Source organism: Embiotoca jacksoni, unplaced genomic scaffold (genome assembly GCF_022577435.1).
Source record: "Embiotoca jacksoni isolate LCO1_2020_lvr unplaced genomic scaffold, fEmbJac1.0.p SCAF_10, whole genome shotgun sequence".
Lineage (NCBI taxonomy): Eukaryota > Metazoa > Chordata > Actinopteri > Embiotocidae > Embiotoca > Embiotoca jacksoni.
This window is the reverse complement of record NW_027185230.1, coordinates 11,572,713-11,578,712: the sequence shown is the minus strand read 5'-3', so window position 1 is coordinate 11,578,712 and position 6,000 is coordinate 11,572,713. Positions and strand designations below refer to the sequence as shown.

The 6,000-nt window shown below is 42.8% G+C and overlaps 1 protein-coding gene across 7 annotated transcripts in view; it reads left to right on the top strand.

Annotated features, from left to right (window-relative positions):
• Window positions 1-6,000, top strand: part of mef2ca (myocyte enhancer factor 2ca) — a 28,445-nt gene continuing 22,445 nt past the window's right edge. For 2 of the 7 annotated variants that reach the window (XM_069166692.1, XM_069166682.1), the window contains exons 1-2: window positions 484-793; window positions 3,376-3,502. The gene's annotated coding sequence lies outside the window, so the exon portion shown is untranslated. Of the gene's footprint in view, window positions 89-480; window positions 794-3,375; window positions 3,503-6,000 lie in introns of those variants that run through there. The other 5 variants (XM_069166709.1, XM_069166702.1, XM_069166672.1 and 2 more) reach the window with 4 other exon arrangements.

Sequence of the window (6,000 nt, the reverse complement as noted above, 5' to 3'; positions counted from 1 at the left end):
CCTGGAGGCCTGACGGGAGCGGACAGCTGAGGGTAATCCTTCGCCAAAGCAGATGCTCGCCGCGCTGATATCTAGGACACGTTGGCAGGTTTGATCTCTCTCTCTCTCTCTCTCTCTCTCTCTCTCTCTGTGTAATGTGTAGAGCCGACGGTCTTTGGGGCAGTAATCCTGGGCTCTCGTACTGAGGCCCATGGAGGCCCCTGTGTGTCAGCAACACATCGCCCCCCCCCCCCCCTCCTCGTACACACACACACACACACACACACACACACTCTCTCTCTCTCCACTGGCAGCATCAGTGACACCTCGGAGCTAAAGATACCGCGAGTGACAACGACAGGTGACCGGACTCCTCCGCAGACATGGCACTCGGACACAGGAGGTCACAGGGTGTGAGTTTGTGAGCGTGGAAGTGTGTGTGTGTGTGTGTGCGTGCGTGCGTGCGTGCGTGCGCGCGCGCTGTGCGCGCTGATGGTGGACGGAGGGGGCGGCGTTTGAGAAGCGGACTACCTCGGCTGCTCAGAGCGGAGACAGCTCAGATCCAAACGCTGCCCAGTTCTGGGTCGCCCCCCTCCCCCCTGCTCTTCTAAGCCAGCTGGTCTGGCTTAATATCACCACCTTTTTATCCGCTTTCTTTTTTGTTTATTTTTGTTTTTTTCTAAAGAAATCCGTTCTTGTTTGATACAAGGGATTGACCGAGCAAAAAAAAAAAAAAAAAAAACCCACAGCTGGAGCTGCTTGGGGATCCTTCCAGGTGAAGACCGAACCAAACCAAAAAAAGCAAAAAGCGCTGGTGAGTGAGCTGGAACGGGACACCCCGAAAAAAAAAAGAAGAAAAAGATATGTGTTTGTACGCGAAAGGAAGACGATGGCTTGAGTTTACTCGGAATACTTCTGAACGACGCTTTAGAGCAGAGAAAAAGCTGTTTATGAAAGAAAAGTGTGAAAGTTCGTGACAGAAACTGGAGTGAGTTGATTTTTTTCTGACCACTTGGTGGCGGCAAAAACGAGCTGTAAACGCTTAAGCTGAACGTCATTTTAGAAACCGGGTCGATAAGAAGCAACATGAGCGTTCATGAGGAGTCGCTTCTTTAGTCTTTAAAAAAAAAAAAAAAAAAATCAAAGTCCAGTTTTCCTCATTTTTAGCTCTGTGTTTGGCCTCTACCAACTCCGGATGAAATATCTGTCATTAACTGCTAAATGTTCCACTTTTTTTTTTTTTTTTTTTTAAAGAAGTACTCATATCTTTTACTGAGGTAAAATAATAGCGTTAAAGTACTTTTTGGGGCTTTTTTGATCCCTTTCAAAGAGTTGTGTTATATAACGATATTTTTTTGGGATATTGTTACCAACGCTTTCGCGCAGCGTGGACAGACATTGAATTTTGAAGCGGACCGACGACATTTCGGTTTAAAATCGTCCTCGACGCTGTCGACCGTTCTTCTGAAACCAGCTTAAAAAGAAAACAAGCTTCTGCTCTGTAATTTGCCGAAAATGTCATTAACCGACAGAAACGGAGCAATTAAAGCTGCTGCAAAACCAAAACAAAGGGCTAAAACGGGCTAAAAGGATCCGTAGAGTCCGCGGTGATTCTCCGAGGGTCCGTCTGACTCCTCCGATGTTACATGTCGTCATTTGGTCCGGCGTTGATGCGAAGGTATTGATTAGCTTTACACATTGACCTGTGGTCAGCCGCTTCACCTGAGAGTGGGAGGAGCTACAGGTGACGTGTTGACTTTTGACCGTTGTTGTGTGATTTGAGATCGGTTTTGTTGAAATTCAAGTGGCTACCGAAACACATTTTCACGACTCAATTTGTTACCGTTTAACACGTGCTGCAGTTTAAACATCATATTTATTGAGTTTTATATTTTGCCAGGGTTTATTTAGTGAACTTTAAAATTGTATATCAAAACGTTTTAATCCGTTTCGAGATTGAAATTGAAGCTCCTCTCCTCTGAGTCTGAATTTGTTTTTAAGTATACGATGGTGATGAAATTTCAATTGGATTTTATGTAGCACCAAATCACAACACGAGTTATTGAAAGTATCGTGTCAATTATAGTTCAATTCATGTATGATTCTTTATTACAAATGTTTCACATTTATTTGATGATCTTCTTTACACCGGTGGTGGAAATGATCGGCTTTACCCAAGTCATGTACTTAAGTACCATTTTTAAGGTACTTTACTAGAATTTCTGCCCGTAGCTATTAATATTAAACATTTTAAACAGGAAAGGACTTTTTTTTAAATTACGTATCATAAAGTAACAACTACCCGTTGGTGTATCAACAAGTTAAAGTTGCAAACTTGGAAAGGCTACGATATGAAACTGCTGCTTACATCGTGATACGGCAGGAACATTGATCTGAAAATATAATAAATTATGCAGTATTATAACGTGACAAGAGCCTGTCTGCTGCTGATTGAGTACACTTCATAAAAACTAGTTTTCATTACTGATAATAATAATAATAATAAATTGTATTTATATAGTGAATTTTGTGGTACTCAAAGACTCAAAAGTTAAAATGACCAAAGTAAACAACATAGTAAAAGTATAAAACACAACATCAGTCACACATTAAAAGCACCTTATAAAAGTATAGAGCTGATTATTTTGTCCACGAGCAGATCGGTCTAGTAAATGTTGAAACATTGTGACGAATGGGAGGTGATGTCTAGATCTGATTTTCTGGTCATTTTGTCAGCGTTAACCTAGTTGTGTTTACATAACCTAACAGACTCAAAGACGCAGATGTACAGAAAGACAAACGATAAACAGGCAGATGCCAAAATAACAACGCGCGTTCATTTAATAAACAATGTACAGCTTAAAACCCTGATGTAGTCAATTTACTCTCAAGACAGGACAAAGAAAAACAGCAAACTGTCACATCTGATAGACGGATAGATCTGAGACCCTGAAACCACCACTTTTTTTTTTCACGTTTTGCTTAAAAATGTTTAATCATTTATGAAATATTTGCTGATTGGTTGCTGCAGCTCTTCTGAAGAGTGTTTCTTCAGTGCGTATTAAGTAAGCGGTTTGAACAACAGTTTGAACACGTTTTAAGTGAGTAAAGGTGCACTTTCAATAGTTTCCACTGAGGGGCAGTAGTGAACCTGAGCGAAGACATAAACAGTCTGTCCTCATAGTTTGGAGACCTGTTGAAAACATAAATTAAAATTTAAAATAAATAATCGACGCCTTAAAAGTATGTCCTCATTTAGTATTCGTGTTTCATGTTTTATTTCTTTCATTTATTCCATTCGTGTGTTTCTGCTCGTGCGTCTCTCTGTGTGTGTATGTATGTGTGTGTCTGTGTGTGCGTGCGTGCGCGCTTGACGATGCGCCTCCTGACTTCCAGGTGCTCGCTGACAGCTTGAGAGGCGCGTGCTCCAGGAGGAGACTCACCGATGGATTGAACCGCTGGACGGAGGCACGCGGCAGAGAGACGTCACGAACAGACAGAGATGCGGGACTAAGCGGGGGAGGTAAGCGGCTTCACCCCGGCGGTGTGTGTGTGTGTGTGTGTGTGCGCGTGTGCGCGTGCGCGCGTGCGTGTGCGTGAGTGAGTACGAGAGTGGTTGTTTCTGCTGCGTGTGTGCGCGAGGCAGAGCGTGCGGGAGCTGGCTTCACACGCCGTTTGACTGATAAACAACAGGAAACAAACAGGAGCGGATAACTCTTCTCCTCTCCGCCGGGCTTCTCCTCACCGGACGCCGGATAAAGAAAGTCAGAAAAAGCTCCGGACTTTCTGGAGAACTTCTCTCCAGACTTCTGTCTCCGCTCCCGGCTTCGGGTTGTTTCTCAGCCCGGCGCTGCTCAAAAAAAAAAAAAAGCGGATCCGCGGACGGGTCGTCTTCCCCCGGCAGACTTTGGTGGAAACACTCGGGAGTTTTTTTTTTTTTTTTTTTTTTTTTTTTCCTTTTCCGTCATGTTTCAGGGTTACGGTTAACCCTAACCAGGGTGTTTTACTTTTCTACAGCAGCCCAGGGTGAGTTGTTGGAGAAAGTTTGTCCCTGATGGAGACCGTAATTCAGATACTTGTTCATCTTCAGGGTTTCCAAGGTGTTTATTTGCATGGCCGGACTGACCCCCTGAGGGGCCCCGGGGCAGAAGTTTGTTGACCCCCATTACTCATCCAGAGACAAGCCAGCCGATATGGCAACAATTTGGATAATTAAATAATAGTTGAAGACATTTTTAAAGACATAAATACCAACAAGTCTCTGGTACCAGCTTCTCAAATATGAATATTTTCTGGTTTGCCAGGTTTTCTACCATTTTAAATTCAACATTTTAGCTATATATAGAAAAATGGGAAACTAATAGATATTAACATTTCAGAAATTGGTACCAGAACTTCTGTGTAATTTTTGCTGAAAGAACTTTGTGTTTAAACTTTACAACTAATGCAAAACTTAGAGTTTTTTTGACTGTTGGTCAGACAAAAATGTTTTAATGAAAATGTTATCTGAATTGGTTGCTAAAACGCGGAGTATTGGTTGCGTTAATAAACTTTGTCTGAGTTTACGCTTGATCTCCTTAAATGTGAATATTTTCGAGTTTTCACCATTATAAACTCAAAATCTTGCCCTTTTTTTCCTAACAAATTTTGCCATTTTAACATGAACCTAATCTGAATTTATGAAGAAAACTCTTAAACTAATAAATATTCACATTTGAGAAGTTATTTAAAAAACAAATTTACATAAGCAATTTACGTAAATGACAAATCAGTCATCAAAATGTTTGCTTCATTACAGTCAGTCAGTCATTACAGTACAGTTTTGATTCTGGGTGTCGGGTATAAACATGTTTAAACTTTACAATTAATGCACAACTTTTTTTCTTACAAATCTCAGTTGCTGTTTTCTGGGAGAAAAATCACAGTTTTAGTCTGAATGAAGGGCTAAAATGCAGAATATTGTCCGTCTTCACAAACTTTGACCGAGTTTACCATCGATCTTTAAACGCTGACTAATAGCTGAAGCTTAAATTTTCTATCATCATGAACTACAAATGTTACGAACTTAACCAGCTTAAAAAAAAAAAAAAAAAAAAAAAAAGCAAATACTGTCATTTCAGAAGCTGGCACTAAAGAATTTTTGCCATTTTTTTTTCCCCCCCTCAAAAATGACGTAAAGACGCTTCAAATGTCAGCGTGAGATCATTCGCTTTTCTGCTGACCGTGCGGTTTCGGCGTCTGTGCCGCAAAGTGACTCATCCGGGCGCTGACGGAGGAGTGTCCCCAACCACGCCACATGTATTGGATCGGGTTACCTGCGTCGACATCCAGAGACCTTTAAAGGGACTTTAATCAGCAACTTCGCCCGTATCGTTTGTTCCAAGTTGACGAGACGCTTTGAACTTTGTTGCCATGTTGCTCTGCCTCGTATCGTTCGTCCCAAACGTGACCGGCTCCCTGACGAGCTGTCAAGCCTTAAGACTCGTGAGGGGATTTTTTTTCTTTCTCTCCCTTCCCTCCCCCAAAAGTTCCACTTTAATTCGTGTCCGGGGTCTTTCGAGGGAAACGAAGCAAGTGAAGTCCTCGGTTGTACCGCAACGTGTCGACTATCGTCCTTTTCTACGAAGTCTGGACATTTCGTCGTCAGCCCGTTGGTTGTGTAATCTCTTGGGGTGCGGCTCCATCTCGGTTACCGTCCGCCGACGAACGAGCGGAGCGACTTGCGGGCAGTTTTAGGGATTCCATTTTTCTTTTTTCTTTTTTTTTTTTTTTACCAACGCAAGTGTGTCGAGAATTAGAACGAGACGGGCGACAGCTGACGCCCGACGTCGTTTTTTTTTTTTTTGTGTCCGCGGCGATACAAAAACCGTGACGACCGCGATGACGTTTTGAAGGCGGTCCCTCGTCGCGGACTTCGTTATCAGTCGCAGGATTTCTTCCGCAGCGCCGCGCTGTCGTGTCGCAGTCCAGCGAACGCACGGTTTTAAACCGCACACGGCGGGACTTTATGTCTCTCTTAAG